Below are 18,704 nucleotides of genomic sequence, written 5' to 3'. Positions count from 1 at the left end.
AAAAATAAGTATTTGGTCACCTACAAACAAGCAAGATTTCTGGCTCTCACAGACCTGTAACTTCATCTTTAAGAGGCTCCTCTGTCCTCCATTTGTTACCTGTATTAATGGCACCTGTTTGAACTTGTTATCAGTATAAAAGACACCTGTCCACAACCTCAAACAGTCACACTCCAAACTCCACTATGGCCAAGACCAAAGAGCTGTCAAAGGACACCAGAAACAAAATTGTAGACCTGCACCAGGCTGGGAAGACTGAATCTGCAATAGGTAAGCAGCTTGGTTTGAAGAAATCAACTGTGGGAGCAATTATTAGGAAATGGAAGACATACAAGACCACTGATAATCTCCCTCGATCTGGGGCTCCACGCAAGATCTCACCACGTGGGGTCAAAATGATCACAAGAACGGTGAGCAAAAATCCCAGAACCACACGGGGGGACCTAGTGAATGACCTGCAGAGAGCTGGGACCAAAGTAACAAAGCCTACCATCAGTAACACACTACGCCGCCAGGGACTCAAATCCTGCAGTGCCAGACGTGTCCCCCTGCTTAAGCCAGTACATGTCCAGGCCCGTCTGAAGTTTGCTAGAGTACATTTGGATGATCCAGAAGAGGATTGGGAGAATGTCATATGGTCAGATGAATCCAAAATATAACTTTTTGGTAAAAACTCAACTCGTCGTGTTTGGAGGACAAAGAATGCTGAGTTGCATCCAAAGAACACCATACCTACTGTGAAGCATGGGGGTGGAAACATCATGCTTTGGGGCTGTTTTTCTGCAAAGGGACCAGGACGACTGATCCGTGTAAAGGAAAGAATGAATGGGGCCATGTATCGTGAGATTTTTAGTAAAAACCTCCTTCCATCAGCAAGGGCATTGAAGATGAAACGTGGCTGGGTCTTTCAGCATGACAATGATCCCAAACACACTGCCCGGGCAACGAAGGAGTGGCTTCGTAAGAAGCATTTCAAGGTCCTGGAGTGGCCTAGCCAGTCTCCAGATCTCAACCCCATAGAAAATCTTTGGAGGGAGTTGAAAGTCTGTGTTGCCCAGCGACAGCCCCAAAACATCACTGCTCTAGAGGAGATCTGCATGGAGGAATGGGCCAAAATACCAGCAACAGTGTGTGAAAACCTTGTGAAGACTTACAGAAAACGTTTGACCTGTGTCATTGCCAACAAAGGGTATATAACAAAGTATTGAGAAACTCTTGTTATTGACCAAATACTTATTTTCCACCATAATTTGCTAATAAATTCATTAAAAATCCTACAATGTGATTTTCTGGATTTTTTTTTCTCATTTTGTCTGTCATAGTTGACATGTACCTATGATGACAATTACAGGCCTCTCTCATCTTTTTAAGTGGGAGAACTTGCACAATTGGTGGCTGACTAAATACTTTTTTTCCCCACTGTATGGTCATACTTTATTTGGATAGTCTAGACTTTCCATCTGTAGATGCTCAACATATGGTCATACTATCAACAAACTATCTGTTGATAAGCAACTGCTTGCTAAGGTTATGGTTAGGGTTAGGTATAGAATAAGGGTAAAGGTTAAGTTTAGGGTAAGGGTTAGTAGATAGTTGAAATGTTACTGGTAGTCTGTAGATAGTCTGTAGAGCATCTACCGATGGACTATCCAAATAAAGTGTTACCTTATTTATTTGGTTACATGTACTCTACCATTAACTCACCAATAACCGTTAGATGATTTATTTAAACTACACATTTCTTTCAACATAGAGCTTGACAGCTCTATGTCTGGTTGGGGCTAAGTAGTGTGTTTAGGCGAACACAAACTGTTGAAGTCCCGTAGTCCCAAAATAAGTTAATGGAGCAACCACTTATCACTTACCACTAGAGTAGAAAGCAGGGTGAGTGTTCTATCTCATTATTCACACTGGCCCTGATCCAAAGGGCCCCTGTGGATTGCACTGCAGGGTCACTTTTATAGACCGGTGCCATAGAATCATGTGTATGTGTGTGTGTGTTTGTTTGTGTGTGTGTGAGGGAGGGAGGCTCACCATCACAGACTAATGAGGGCATCCTCCCCTCGGCCCCAGGGCCCTGTGACTCATAGGCCCCCCTTGAGGAGGACAGGCAATTAGGTAATTTACTGTCCGAGCAAGCATTTGGTACAGGAAGCTGTCAGAGGGAGCAGTATTTGATGTTGGACGGAAAATGCTGGTGCATCTGTGTCACGGATGGAGTTAGTAGTGGTGTAAAGTACTTAAGTAAAAATACTTTAAAGTTCTAATGAAGTCGTTTTTTGGGTATCTGTACTTTACTTTACTATTTATATTTTTTACAACTTTTACTTTTACACCTACTACATTCCTAAAGAAAATAAAGTTTCCCTGACACCCAAAAGTACTCGTGTCACGCCCTGGCTCTGGAGACTCTTAAATGTTGAGCCAGGGTGTGTAGTTTCTATGTTTAGTTTTCTATGTTTGAGTTTCTAGATCGTGTAGATCTATGTTGGCCAGGGTGGTTCCCAATCAGAGGCAGCTGTAGTTCGTTGTCTCTGATTGGGGACCATACTTAGGCAGCCGTTTGGCACCAGTCTGTGTGGGATCTTGTTCCGTAAAGGTATGTTATTAGTCTACCTTGGACTTCACGTATCGTTTGTGTGTTGTTTTGTTCGTGTTGTGTACTTTAATAAATATGTACGCTTATCACGCTGCGCCTTGGTCCGTCTCATCCGTAAACGATCGTGACAACTCGTTACATTTTGAATGCTTAGCAGGACAGGAAAATTGTCCAATTCACGCACTTATCAAGAGAACATCCCTGGTCATCCCTACTGCCTCTGATCTGGCGGACTCACTAAACACAAATGCTTCATTTGTAAATTATGTCGGAGTGTTGGAGTGTGCCCCTGGCTATCCGTAAATTTAAAAAAACAAGAAAAGGGTGCCCTCTGGTTTGCTTAATATAAGGAATTTGAAATTATTTATACTTTTACTTTTGATGCTTAAGTATATTTTAGCAATTACATGTACTTTTGATACTTCAGTGTATTTAAAACCAAATACTTTTAGACTTTTACTGAAGTAGTATTTTACTGTGTGACTTTCACTTTTACTTGAGTCATTTTCTATTAAGGTATCTTTACTTTTAGTCAAGTATGACAATTGCGTACTTTTTCCACCACTGGGAGTTAGGACCCCACAGTCGATGACCAAAATGATTCACATATTAGTGAAGGCATTCAAATATTGAAGCCACACTAAAGCTTTCACTTTCTGCCAATTGACCCCAAATGTATAAGTAATGTTGAGTGTGTGTATATAACAGATGTAAATAGTGCTGTACTGTTTCAAGAAAAGTAGAGAGAGGTGGGTGGATAATGCAATGCTGCAAGGCAGACAATGAATTTATCAAACACAATAGCTCATTTTACATCTATGCTGCTCTAGTAACTGCCATGTCATTATCTGCCCAGCAAATACCAGGATTCCGTGGTTTTTCCTATCCAACCTAAACAATGTGAGGAATGCCAGTGAAACGTCAACACAATGGGATTTGATGGCATATTGGTGGACTTCTATGTTTCTTACAATGTCTGCTTGAAATCCGTGGGCACATTTCAGGCTGTAGTGCTGTAGGAATCCCAATCTAAGACTTTCATGGGAACAAACAGACATAATCTACATCCTAGCCTGCTTCAGAATCCAAAATCTGATAGGCAGGAAGATCCAAACAACCATTCCAGACTCTATTTAATGGTATATGGGGAAATTGTGTCTTCCGTTCACCCAATGTGACATTCACAATTCCCTCTGCTGTGTAGCTGTCCCACCCTGGGGACTTAACTCCATGTTATGTAACCGACAATCACCACTCTGTACGTGCATCTCACACTCCAACCCTTCATCAGAAAGACCTCGGGTGAATCTTTAAAGTCCTTTCTCAATTCCTTGCGTCTATGATTCCTTGATTGCTTGGCTTCCTTATTAGAACACATTGGAGGAGATGGGAGGGACCTCATATATTCTCCTTCATTGCATTTTGAGGAGAAGGAAGAAGAATTAAGGAATCCAAAACAGGAATCGAGGAAAGACTTTTGAATTTCAAACCTTAAATGTCTTTGCTTGATGACCATTGGAGGTCTGTCATAGAGTTGAAGTTCTTACTACTCTCTGGAATTGGTGGTGGAATTGGACTGCTATCCTCAGACGTTAGCCATGTTCCTGGCACCAATACAGTGCTGTCAATCAGCCACACACTCCATAGCTTTTTTATATTTGAATAATATTCAAAACCCTGAAAGGATAAAGACTTCTTAGAGAGCACTCAAAACCAGAGAGACATTTGACAAGCACCTTAAATCAAGACCTGTACTGTTGTTGCAGCTTGTACCTACAAAGGCTCATGCTCCTCCAACGCTGGAACTAAAGTAAAAGGCTGACATTGTGAACTTCCTCTGAGTAACCCAAAGCTAAATCACACACATCTAGTCCAGACAATAATGTCAGATGGATGTTATTCTTGTCAGCCAATTCAGAGTACAGTGAACTCTCATACTATGAGATAGCCATTAGATTGTATTTGGCTTGTGTAAATGTATGTTTATGTCCTTGTGCACGGTGTCAAAGTAAGGCTTTTATGTGCCCGGTGAGGGAGTGAGACAGTGGGGTCGAGGCCTTGGCCAATATGTCCCTCATGGTTGAGCTCATCCAGCTGACATTATTTATGACCCTGGGAAGGTCTCTTATCATTTAAAGATCCACGGTCCACAGAGCAACTTAAAAAATAAATAGTTGGACAAATTATTAAGATGTGTGGTCCAAAGACATGAAGAACATCAGTCAAGTTTTTTTTTAAACAACTGTTTCCTTTGGCGGCAAACCAACAGCTAACAAATGCATTCCCTGGCAGATGAAAGTATGAGCCATTCGTGATCATGGCTTGATCCCCATTCATTTACAGTATCTGTTCTGTTTTTCACCCGGAGGCTTTTGATACTGTGAGAGTTTTAGGGAAAAATAGGCCCCTATATGGTTGACTGTCTAAATTCTATTCAAATGACACTTGTGTTACATCAAAGGTCCCCAGCAGGTCAGAATGTAAGCCGCCTCATTGTTTTCCTAAACTCACAACTCATATTAGTTGATATTTAATAAAGCAGAGAGAATGTCTTATGTTTTGCAATTCCATGAATTCAACATTTCCCTTGATAACTGAGGGAAAGGAAATCAATCGGCCAGACTAAAACACGCAGTACTAAACTCCCCTCAGGCTCAAGTTCTCTCACTTGTTTTTCTGGATTTAAAAGGGGGTCCACTCTGGCCCGGTCTATGTTTGCCAGTTCAAATACACAGTGAGGCAGAGGCTCAGGAACAGTGTGAGCTCCCCCTCCAACGCCTCTCTCAAAGATAGTAACCCCTCCTTGTGCCCCAGAGGAGTTGACCCCATTCCACATTTTACCCTAAAGCAAAACTTCTCTCCAGACAAAACAACATGGGTTCCCCAGGATATTTTTTTTGTTTACTGGGTGAATCTTGGGAACCTGAAAGAACATTAAAGCCAAGGTGGCAGGGTCGTCTTTCTGTTTGTTGCTTCATACAGAGGTGTTTACATGGCCAATGGTTGTTCATTACTGGTCCCCAAGACCTCCATGTGTGTGAATTAGTTACTCGAAATGTGTTGTTTATCCCTCAAAAACCACTGTCATGTGACTGTGAAAACTCTGTCTGCATCCTCAAACAACTTTAGTGCTAGAGAAGAGAGGCTGGACAGACATTGTGGTTTGTGGCTACTTTCTGTGGAGAGCAAAGAGGTTTATCACTCCATAACGTTTTTTTCCTCCTCTTTCATCCCAAACAGATGTCCTATGTGTCATCATGCCACAGCCAACCCACAATCATTCGTCTGGAGCAGTATTAGTGGATTTGAGGATTTATTTTAAGGTATGCATATTGTGAAACACACAATCAGATGAATTGTTTTTGGTTGTGGATAACTTTCAGATCACAGTTTGAAAAGTACATTGAATTACATTTTAATTTGACGTTTGGAATAGTCACCATCTGTAATTTCCACAACGGATTTAAAATAATCTAACCGTTTGAAAATGAATATTGGCTACTTTTGATAGGCTTCAGGAATTAGGTCTATTTTTGAATTACTGGCATAAACTGAAAGTGGAGGCAGATTCTGTATATTCATCACTTCACAATAAACAATTGTGTCAATTCTACCAGTTAATAGGCACTGAAACTATTGGACTTCAGCTATTTTTAACTGTTGTATGTGTTGAAACAAACAAACAAGCTCAATTCCAATGTTCTTAGTAGATACAGTCAGTCATCACCAAAGGAAACCCTCCATAACCATCAAAATTACGTTGATCAAGTCTTCGACTAGAGACGATAAGGGACTCCATTGAACCAACACTTCAGTGGACACTTTCCGAATCTCAGTCTGAGGCTTCTGTTATAGTTCTTTCCTTTGTCCTGTACATTTTTTATAGATTAACCAGTACTTCTGTGCTCCCATCTCCCCCTACACTACAGTAAGGCCTCATGCAAAAGAGTGCCGTTAGCTGGATAACAAGCACAAATGGAATCAATTAGAGACTTGCCACAGCAGCCTGATTTATTTTTCTTCCATGACATGACCTCCCCAGGGCTGCACTCAGACAGACAGACAATAGAGGGGCCTTTCTCCTAGCCTCCCCTTAAGATGAACACATATCCTCAGGACCCTCTGTTTTGACAGGTGTCCAGCGGTAAAGCCTGTGCTAAAACTTGATCTTGTTCTTCTGTTCACGGCTAATATAAAGGGGGATACACACATACGTAGACTTTTCTAGAACGGTTCTTTGGAAAGTACACTGTAGAAATGCCTTTTTAGAAGGCATTTCGGTATCTGCGGAACTCAGTCCCTTGTTTTGACTATCATACAGTAAGTACAGCCAACGATCTATGCTCGACTGTTGGCTTGTCAATTTAAATATTCCACACAATTCCGATTCATTATGGTGTCTCTCAGGGTTTGCACTCTTGAATGTCATTCTCTTGGCTAGCTTTGGAGAAAGAGAGGAGGACAGAAGACCAGATGACACCCCAGCTCAGCAGAATTAAGCAATGTTTAATTAAATACTACAGGAGAGAGTTATCATGGATGGCGTATGAAAGGCCCAAGGCCAGAGCAGCAGAATAGTTTCTCGTCCCTCATATGGAACAGGCATAGTCCCGTCGCTGGGGATCCATTACTGTAACTACACGTGGAGTGGTCGGCTGTTGCATAAGGAGAGAGCAAACTCCACAAACAACCCATGGCTCAGATGCCTTTTCCATCTGTCTGAGACATCTTGGGAGTGGGAGGGTTCTGAGCGTTATTTAAAAGGCCCTCCACTACTCTTTTCACATTGGTACTGGACCTATGAATAAAGTGAGGGTTTCCCTTTCACCATATGATTGACTCTCTCATTGAGTGCTTAAGATAGATACACATCTAATCAATACGTCATCTGTGCTTATTATCTCATATCTATTTAACTCAAATCATTTTTGTTGAAGTGAGCTAAATAGCATAGGGCTATGTATTGAAATTCTCCTCATGGGCTGTAAAAGTAAGTACCAAGAACTCTCTTTGAGGCTCCAAATGAAACTTGCGCATTCTCACACGTATACCAAGTGCACAATACTCACTCCTTGTTTTCCTCTGTTCCTTTACCAGACAGATGTTGTTGGCAATTCCATGCCACCCCACCAAAAGGCATAATTTCCTTTGACGCAGATTTCCTGTCTTGCTTTTTTTCCCCTCCTGCAGTATTTTGACATGTTAATGACACGGTCAGAGATAAGAGTGGAGTACATGAGATGCTTGCAGTTTCTTAATTGGAAGCAGACCTCAGTCACTTTCCTCTTTGGCCGTGACTCAAGTAGTGTTGAGTCACTGAACACTGGTCACCACTGAGTCAGTGAGCAGTGTTTATGTCAAACTGCACCACCCCTCTATACAAGGATGGACAGTGACAAGAAATCATCCCGGCAGTTCTAACACACCAGACAATTTTTTTCTCCCCTCGAGGCCCCCATTATTAGCCAAATAATAATATTTCTGCACTAAAGATGGACCAGCCCCCCTGGTATTTGCCAGAATTGCCCTATGGCCAGTCCATCTCTGCCTCTATACCCAACTTAAGGATGAGCGGCCCACTGAACATAACTCATCTCTAATAATGCTGTGTCATTACGATACAAATTACTTTCAAATAGTGAGCTTCAAAGCATCCACCTCCTTATAAAAGTCCTTTATATAAATGAGTTTTAGTCTTTGTAACGACCCGTTAACAAACTGTCCAGACAAGTAATATACTATTCCCTGAAGAGGGGACCTGGTCTCCGTGGGACACAAGGAAATTCCAAAACCACGTCAAAGTTGATCTTTTTGTGGCCAACTGTGTTTACAAAAGGGAAGTATGAAATACCAAGACTATACGGCAGGGATCATCAACTAGATTCAGTCACGGGACAATTTTTTCTTGAGGGGATGCTCGGGGGGCCGGAACATAATTACAAATAATTTGTAGACTGGAAATTGACCGCAAGAAGCCTAAACAGATATAATGTTTGACTAAAACATAATAATTTCAAACCTTGCTTACATTTGTATACGATCACGTCTCTCTATTATGTGTGGGAATACTTGGAAACAGATTTCTTAAATTAATTAATTAAATTAATATCACTTGGAGCTGATTTCCTGGTGTTTTTAGAGTCTTTTATGTCCAACAATAAAACATTTTTTATATTTTTTGCTTAGAAAACTTTGGGGGCCAAATAAAACCACCAAGTTCGGCCCGCAGGTGTGACGAGCACTGAGTATACGAAGAGGCAGGACGCAGACGCAGGAATTAACAAGGTCAAGGTTGACTTAATAATGAGAAAGAGAATAACAAAGAGAGAGTAAACGACACAACGCTTAACAATCACACACAACACAATACTAAACAGTCCAGGGCTAAATAGGGGTGCTGATGAGATGATAAGGTACAGGTGCGCTGGAGGTGATTAGGGTGCGTTGGGTTTCCATTCCGGTGTTGCCGAGGTGGTGCGCTCAGACCGTGGCTCAGTAGACCGGTGAATCAGAGCGCCGGAGGGGAGCAATGGGAGGAGACGTGACAGTACCCCCCCCCGGACGCGCGACTCCAGCCGCAGGACGTCGCGGGCCAGGAGGACGACCCTGAGGATGAGGAGCGGGCCGGTCAGGGCGGCGTCGGTGGAAGTCCCGAATTAGGTTGGGGTCCAGAAAGTCCCCAGCCGGAACCCAGCTCCTCAGGACCATACCCCTCAAAGTCCACCAGGTAATGGAGCCGTCCCCCACGGAACCTGGAGTCCAGCAGGTCCCTCACCGCATACGCTTGACTTCCGTCAATGTCCAGGGGCGGAGGTGGCGTACCCCGGGGGACGGCATCCGCCAGAGGACCAGGAACCACCGGCCTGAGGAGAGACACATGAAAAGTGGGTGACACGGTAATGAGGGGGAAGGAGCAGCCGGTATGATACCTCATTTATCCCGCCGGAGGACCTTAAACGGCCCCACAAACCGGGGGCTCAATTTCTTGCAGGGCAGGTGGAGAGGGAGGTTTTTTGTGGACAGCCAGACACGATCACTAGGCTGGAATACAGGGGCCTCACTGCGGTGGCGGTCGGCTTGGTCCTTCTGCCGACGAATGGCCCTCTAGTGGCTCAGCGTTCAACACCATAGTGCCCTCAAAGCTCATCACTAAGCTAAGGATCCTGGGACTAAACACCTCCCTCTGCAACTGGATCCTGGACTTCCTGACGGGCCGCCCCCAGGTGGTAAGGGTAGGTAACAACACATCTGCCACGCTGATCCTCAACACGGGGGCCCCTCAGGGGTGCGTGCTCAGTCCCCTCCTGTACTCCCTGTTCACCCATGACTGCATGGCCAGGCCAGGCACGACTCCAACACCATCATTAAGTTTGCCGATGACACAACAGTGGTAGGCCTGATCACTGACAACGATGAGACAGTCTATAGGGAGGAGGTCAGAGACCTGGCTGTGTGGTGCCAGGATAACAACCTCTCCCTCAACGTGACAAAGACAAAGGAGATGATTGTGGACTACAGGAAAAAAAGAGGACTGAGCACGCCCCCATTCTCATCGACGGGGCTGTAGTGGAACAGGTTGAGAGCTTCAAGTTCCTTGGTGTCCACATCACCAACGAACCATCATGGTCCAAACACACCAAGACAGTCGTGAAGAGGGCACGACAAAGCCTATTCCCCCTCAGGAGACTCAAAAGATTTGGCATGGGTCCTCAGATCCTCATACAGTTCTACAGTTGCACCATCGAGAGCATCCTGACTGGTTGCATCACCACCTGGTATGGCAACTGCTCGGCCTCCGACCGCAAGGCACTACAGAGGGTAGTGCGTACGGCTCAGTACATCACTGGGGTCAAGCTTCCTGCCATCCAGGACCTCTATACCAGGCGGTGTCAGAGGAAGGCCCTCAAAATTGTCAAAGGCTCCAGCCACCCTAGTCATAAACTGTTCTCTCTGCTACCGCACGGCAAGCGGTACCGGAGCGCTTATGTCCAAATGGCTTCTCAACAGCTTCTATCCCCAAGCCATAAGACTCCTGAACAGCTAATCATGGCTACCCGGACTATTTGCACTGCCCACCCCCACCCCATCTTTTTACGCTGCTGCTACTCTGTTAATTATTTATGCATAGTCACTTTAACTCTACCCACATGTACATATTACCTCAACTACCTCAACTAGCCGGTGCCCCCGCACATTGACTCTGCACCGGTACCCCCCTGTATATAGCCTCCCTACTGTTATTTTATTTTACTTCTGCTCTTTTTTTCTCAACACTTTTTTGTTGTTGTTGTTTATTTTACTTTTTGATTATAAAATAAATGCATTGTTGGTTAAGGGCTGTAAGTAAGCATTTCATGGTAATGTCTACACCTGTTGTATTCGGCACATGTGGCAAATACAATTTGATTTGATTTGACATGGGCGGGGTCCCAGACCTGTCCGGCCCTGTGGAACCACTCGTCGACAGCGGGCGCATCGGTCTGGCTAGGTGTCCAAGGGGCCAGGGCCGGCTGGTACCCTAGGACGCACTGGAAGGGAGTGAGCCCCGTGGAGGAGTGAACGAGGGAGTTCTGGGCATATTCTGCCAAGGGAAAAAACCTTGCCCACTCACCCTGCCAGTCCTGACAGTGGCAACGAAGAAACCTCCCCAGCTCCTGGTTCATGCGTTCCACCTGCCCATTCGACTGAGGCCTATACCCGGAAGTGAGGCTGGCCGTGGCCCCGATCTTCTCCAGGAAAGCCTTTCACACTCGCGAGGTGAATTGGGGGCCACGGTCCGAGACGATGTCCTCCGAAAGTCCATAATGCCGGAAGACCTGTTGGAACAGGACCTCAGCGACCTGGAGAGCAGAAGGAAGACCAGTTAGTGGCAAAAAACGGCATGATTTGGAGAACCGATCTATGATCACCATGACTATGGTGAAGCCGTCAGAATGTGGGAGGTCGGTGACAAAGTCTATGGACAGGTGTGACCAAGGTCGCTGAGGCACTGGTAGAGGAACTAGTTTTTTGGAACAGGAGTTGACATAGCGGGAGACATCAGAAGATAAGGTGGGTCACCAATATTTTTGTGCTAGAGAATGCAGGGTGCGCGTAATACCAGAGTGCCCTGCCATAAGGGTGATGTGCTCCCAGATCAGCAGGCGGTCACGGACACTGGTGGGTACATACACACACCTCAGAGGGGCGTTGCCAGGCGCTGGGTCCTCCTGAGCCGCCAGGCGGATGTCTTCGTCCACATCCCAAACGACAGGTGCAACGATAAGAGACGAGGGCAGGACAGGACCCCCCATATCCTTCCTTTCTCCGGTATGGTGCATCCTGGAGAGTGTGTCGGCTTTCACATTCTGGGATCCTGGGCGGTAGGACAGAATGTTTTGAAAGAGAGTAAGAAATTGGGCCCACCTGGCTTGATGAGAGTTCATCCGTTTCGCTGCCCGTATGTGCTCCAAATTCCGGTGGTCAGTAAGAATCCAGAATGGATGGACTGCGCCCTCCAGCCAGTGTCTCCATTCCTCCAGAGCGAGGAGCACCGCCAACAGCTCCCTGTCTCCAACTTCATAGTTCCTCTCTGCGGGGGTAAGCTTTTTAGAGAGAAAGGCACAGGGATACATTTTCTCTGGCTTACCGTGCCGCTGGGTGAGGACCACACCCACGCCCTCCTCCGATGCGTCCACATCCAGGATGAAAGGACGAGATGGATCTGGGTGTTTTAGGATGGGCGCTGTGGTGAACCTCTCCTTCAGCCTCTTGAAGGCAGCGTCAGCCTCAGGATTCCAGGCCAGCTTCTGAGGCCCACCCTTAAGGAGAGAGGTGAGCGGGGCAGCTATGGAGCTGAAGGACCTGATGAAACGCCGGTAGAAATTGGCGAAGCCCAGGAAGCTCTGTAGGCCCTTGATGGTGGTGGGGACTGGCTATGACCTGACGGCGTCTGTCTTCACTCTTTCCATGAACACCCCCTGAGGACTGATCCTGTATCCCAGGAAGGAGATGGCCTGTTGGTGGAATTCGCATTTCTCCCCCTTCACCAACAGGCTGTGTTCCCGGAGGGGGAGTAGGACAGCTCGGACATCCCTGACGTGCTCCTCGAATGTAGCCGAGTAGATCAGGATATTGTCTATGTACACCACTACCTGTCTACTCAGCATGTCTCGGAACATGTCATTGACGAAGGACTGGAACACAGAAGGTGCATTGGCGAGGCCGTAGGGTAGTGCTGAATGCTCTCTTCCACTCGTCTCCTTCCCGGATTCAGATCAGGTTGTAGGCACTCCTCTGGTCCAACATGGTGTAGTACCGGGCCCCTCGTGGCTGCTCGATGGCCGACGGAACCAGAGGGAGGGGGTACCGGTACTTGGTGGTGACTGTGTTCAGCCCCCTGTAGTCAATGCATGGTCTCAGTCCTCCGTCTTTTTTGGCCACGAAGAAGAAGCTGGCGGAGGCAGGAGAGGTAGAGCATATGATGAACCCCTGTTTCAGGGTCTCAGCCACATACTTCTCTATGGCCTCAGTCTCCGCCATGGAAAGGGGGTAAATGCGACTCTTCGGGGGGTGTTGTCCCTCCAGTAGGTCAATGGTGCAGTCCCAGGGCCTGTGAGGAGGGAGACACGTAGCCTTTAATGAAGAGAAGACATCGGAGAGATCTGCATACTCATGTGGAATGTTGGGCTGGAGGGCGGACTCCGGACTCTCCACTGACGTGGAACAACAAACCACCGGCAGGCAGGTCTTCCGGCATGAGGTGGACCAGGCTGTGATCCTCTTGGTGATCCAATTGATGGTGGGGTTGTGTAGTCTGATCCAGGGCAATCCCAAGACGATCCGGTGAAGGGGTGACGTGACGATGTGGAATGACAGCTCCTCGTGGTGCTCCGATAGTGTAGGAATGGTGATGGTGATGGGGAGAGTGATGTGCGTAATGGTGCCTGATCCAAGGCGTTTATTGTCCAGCGAGGTGAAGTGTAGTGGAGATGGCAGTGGCATGGTGGGCAACCCCCATTCAGAGACCAGCTCCCTATCTATAAGGTTCCCCACTGATCCGGAATCTATCATTGCAGTAGAAATGGAAGAGAAGGAATAACCAGTCACTGTTATGGGAACTAAAAACAATGGTTTTGTGATAGGAGATGATGTAACACTCACAGAGCGGCTACGGGAGTCATACCGCCTAGATAGGGAGCTGCCAGGAGCTCTGTGGTCTGTGATGGTGTAGGGGGTGCTGCCCACCTCCATGGTTGAGGACTCTGAGGCAGGATGGCTTCCATAGCTCAGATGGGGTGAGCGCTGAGGCTCCGGGAGGTGTTGGGAACGCCGTCTCTATATCAACATGGCATCAAGATGGATGGACGTGGTGATGAGGGTATCAAGGTCCATCTCATCGTCCCGACATGCGAGTTCCGTCTTAATGTCCTCCCGTAAGCCTCTCCTGAAGGCCGTGCGCAGAGCACGCTCATTCCAGCCGGACGACGCCGCCACCGTGCGAAAGCTCAGAGCGTACTCGGACGCGGGCCCCTCTCTCTGTTGTAGATGGAGGAGACGCTCACCCCCGTCCTTTCCCTCCATGGGATGATCAAACACAGCCCTGAACCAAGCGAGGAAGGTGGAGTAGGGAAGCGCCACTGCCTCCTCTCCTTCCCAGACTGCCGTGGCCCAATCCAGCGCCTTTCCTTTAAGTAGCGAAATCACCAGCGCTATCCTGGCTTGGTCAGATGGATATGCCCCAGGCTGACGCGCCAGATAAAGTGAAACCTGTAGCAGGAAGCCGCTACATTTAGTAGTTTTACCGTCATAGCGATCCGGTAGGGCGAGGGTTCCCTCAGAAGTGGGTGATAGCACGGGAACAGGTGGATTGGATGCACTCGCCGCTCCCTGAGGTGGAACCAGAGCGCTGGGCAGATTATGCAGAGTTTGGAGCACTACCTGCATGGCGGCGTTCAACTGGGCCTGCTGCTGCTGGTGCTGGTCGAGGCACTGGGAAACTCCTGCTGCATCCATTTTTGTTTGGTGTGTGATTCTGTGACGAGTGCTGAGTATACGAAGAGGCAGGACGCAGACGCAGGAATTAACAAGGTCAAGGTTTACTTAATAATGAGAAAGAGAATAACAAAGAGAGAGTAAACGACACGACGCTTAACAATCACACACAACACAATACTAAACAGTCCAGGGCTAAATAGGGGTGCTGATGAGATGATGAGGTGCAGGTGCGCTGGAGGTGATTAGGGTGTGTTGGGTTTCCATTCCGGTGTTGCGCTCAGACCGGTGGCTCAGTAGACCGAGGGGAGCAACGGGGAGGAGACGTGACAGCGGACTATAGCTAACGGACTATAGCTAACCACTCACATACAGTATATAAATAATGATGTGATTTATGAATAAAAAAACAACAGATTGTTTATTTTGCTATTGAAAATCTAACAATCCCATGTTATAGAGATGCAGACACTCCTTCCAGCTTTCCCTCCTGAAACTGTTCAGTGAAGTCAGTCTGAGTATGAAACTTTAATTATGATCATACTTTGCATCTGTTTAGATTCAGAGGAGCAATCTGCTGGTGACTCACCCCTCAAAGTTGTATTTGTTCCATTATCCTCAACAGCCTATTTAGCCATAAAACCTATACAAGGTTAAACAACCCAAGTTAACTCTGTTTAAAGACGCTTTTTAAAGTTTAGTTGCAAATTGTTTACCTTAAATTTTGGCTTGAATCTTTCCTGAATGGTTCATATACATGTATACTATAACATGAATCAGTTTATGAAACCTTAGTTTTAGGTTGTGCCCCTTTCTGTCCATTGAGGTAATTTCTAGACAATATTTTTTCCATTTTATGGGACCACTTTTGGTGCAAGAGCACCCACCTGCAGAGGCAAAAGTTCTGTATAGCGTCTTTAAGAAAGACTTGTGGATTATGGATGATTTTGATTAGTCCCGTTTCTTCCAAATAGCGACTATTAAATGAAATCCTCATAGGCCGTGTGATTTGGCAGGAGATTTAGATTCTTTAGCAGGCATCACTTTCCTAACCCTGGTAAATGACCATAAAACCAACTGCAAACAATGAAAGACCGACCCACCCTGGTTTTCATAAAGCATATGTTCTTGGACACACCTCAAAGTGAACAAACCAAATGTTTGTAATGGTGTTATGTTTTTCATGCAAACAACTGATTTATCAAGGAAAGCTGAGCAGCATATGGTTTGATTCCATTGTCCTGAGTCTTCTTGTTTGTGTTCTGTCCTTCTGTCCACCCTCCCATCCCAATGTTTGAATACGGACGTGAGACACAACAGCTGTCCACTAGTAACTATAGCCTAAAAGATGCAGGGGTTTCATTTTTTCCAACGAAGTTTGGAATAAAACACTTCGTCTTAGTTATACAAGTAAAATAGTATTTTCAGTGAGCGGGGACAGGGGTTACGACATACTGGTCAGCCTTGACCTCTCCCATGCTCCTCAGAGATAAATGGGGTGAGGATGGGGTGAGAAGTGGTGGAATAAGGGATGAGTATGGGAGCGCTGTGATAGAATTCTATGAGGAGCACTAGGATTGCGCTGTGTGAATAATGTGAATCTGTATATGCCAAAACAACCTTATGAGGGAGGGAATCAGAGCCAGGGGGCCGGAGAGCAGAGAGCCAGGCACAGCCAAAGCTTAGCACACACGCACACTTTCCTGACGTGAAACAGACTGGCAGTGGACCGAGTCATCATCAGTCATGGACTCGGAACCTTCTCCCAGTCACGCACTCGTAAGTATACTCATATGCATGCACACACGCACGCACACTCGCACACGCACGCACACATGCACACACACACACACACACACAGACACACACTCCTGATCAGGACCACTTTGTCCTCTGTGGTTGCCTAGCTCACAGAGCTGTGATGTGTGTATTTCTTCCTAGTCCTCCCCCAGGTCTGCAGACCAGACCTCCCAGGAAAAGAGACCTACAGTATCAGAACCTACCCACCCAGACAGGCTGTGAAAAAGGGTACTACTTTCCATTTCATTATCATCGGCTGCTTCCCAAATGTCACCCAATTCCCTATGTAGTGCACTTCTTTTGACCAGGGCTCATAGGGCTCTGGTCAAAAGTAGTGCACTATATAGGGAATAGGGTGCCACTTGAGACGCAGCCATTATCTCCCCCTATAGAAACCTATTAACTTTTCCACCAGAACTCGTATTCTACCTCCTTTACTGTATTATGATGACTTGGAGCTGTAAAAGGGAAACAGATGCTGTCCTGCTCCATGAAACAATTTGGCAAGGACAATTATTACCATATAGGGCGGACAACTGACCAACTGAAGATAAGTAGGTCCATAGCAAAATGTTGCCTAACATGGTTACGAAAACAAAGGTTCAGCAAAAGGAATTAAAAAAAAAAAACATTTTGCAATGGGGATCTTAGCGGGTGACAGCATATAAGAAGTGCACAATCGCTTTTCTGAAGGTAACCCAGTGTCTGTCAGTTAATGCTGGAAATTAAGCTTGTAATCCATAGAGTTCAGCAACGCCAACAATTGCTTTGCGGTTACAGGCAAAAACTAAATTTGGTCTGCTTGAGGACATGAACCTTTACATTGCTGCACTGGCTGATTACATTTACTAGAGAACTAGACCATGTCTCAACAAATTGAGCTAGACATCCTTTTGTTGCACAGTCATTCCAGCCAGACAAAACATAATTACAGTCTAAAGAGTGGCCCTCAGAGCTGCACTCCACGGCTCCTTAGTGATCTAGGAGGGCCCCTGGTCAGAGATGAGAGTTTATGGAGGGCAGAATTTCAAAAGTTTGCATATGTCAGACAGAGGTTGTGTCCCAAATGGCACCCTATTCCCTATTGACCAGGGCCCATAGCGCATATTAAACCTATGTAGTGCACTACTCTTGACCAGGGCCCATAGGGCTCAGGTCAAAAGTAGTGCACTATGTAGGGAATAGGGTGCTATTTGGGATGGAGCCAGAGCCTTGTTTTCTCTCCAGGATGACCAATACATTTCCTGTTCTGAAGAATGTTACAGAAGTTTCCCATTAAGTCCTTTTGACTGTTTTAACTGGTTTCGTGTGCGCTAACTAATACATATCTTGAGTCAGCCATTGCTGGTTAGTGTGCACCATTAAGCCATGCTGACAAGAGTGTAAATAATCCTGAGAATGTACATGAGGATTACGTTGTCTGTTTAAAGCAAGACTCAGTAAGTCTCATTTACGTCATTTGTGATTGTGAAATATCAACCTGTTGGGGCGACAAAACAAACCCAGGCAAGACATAATGTAAGCAAACCCAGGCAAGACATAATGTAAACAAACCCAGGCAAGACATAATGTAAACAAACCCAGGCAAGACATAATGTAAACTAACCCAAGCAAGACATAATCTAAACAAATCCAGGCAAGACATAATCTAAACAAACCCAGGCAAGACGTCATAACGTGCTCTATCTGAGAGTTCTCAAGTGGCCGCTCGGCCAGCCGCCCTTCGATCAGTCAGTATCAGACAGCTGGTGTTCTCATTTGCGTGTAGCCTACACAAGCATGTAGGTTACTCTACTGTATAAAAATACAAATGTAAAAGTGGAGTCAGCTATGAACGTTACAGAAGTAAAATGTAATTCTACAGTTGAAGTCGGAAGTTTACATTCACCTTAGCCAAATACATTTATACTCAGTTTTTCACAATTCCTGACATTTAATCCAAGTAAAATTTCCCTGTCTTAGGTCAGTTAGGATCACCACTTTATTTTAAGAATGTGAAATGTCAGAATAATAGTAGAGAGAATGATTTATTTCAGCTTTTTATTTCTTTCATCACATTCCCAGTGGGTCAAAAGTTTACATACACTCAGTTAGTATTTGGTAGCATTGCCTTTAAATTAATTAACTTGGGTCAAACGTTTCAGGTAGCCTTCCACAAGCTTCCCACAACAAGTTGGGTGAATTTTGGCCCATTCCTCCTGACAGAGCTGGTGTAACTGAGTCAGGTTTGTAGGCCTCCTTGCTCGCACACACTTTTTCAGTTCTGCCCACAAATGTTCTATAAGATTGAGGTCAGGACTTTGTGATGGCCACTCCAATACCTTGACTTGAT

This window comes from Coregonus clupeaformis, chromosome 13 (genome assembly GCF_020615455.1).
Source record: "Coregonus clupeaformis isolate EN_2021a chromosome 13, ASM2061545v1, whole genome shotgun sequence".
NCBI lineage: Eukaryota > Metazoa > Chordata > Actinopteri > Salmoniformes > Salmonidae > Coregonus > Coregonus clupeaformis.
Note: the sequence above shows the minus strand (reverse complement) of the source record.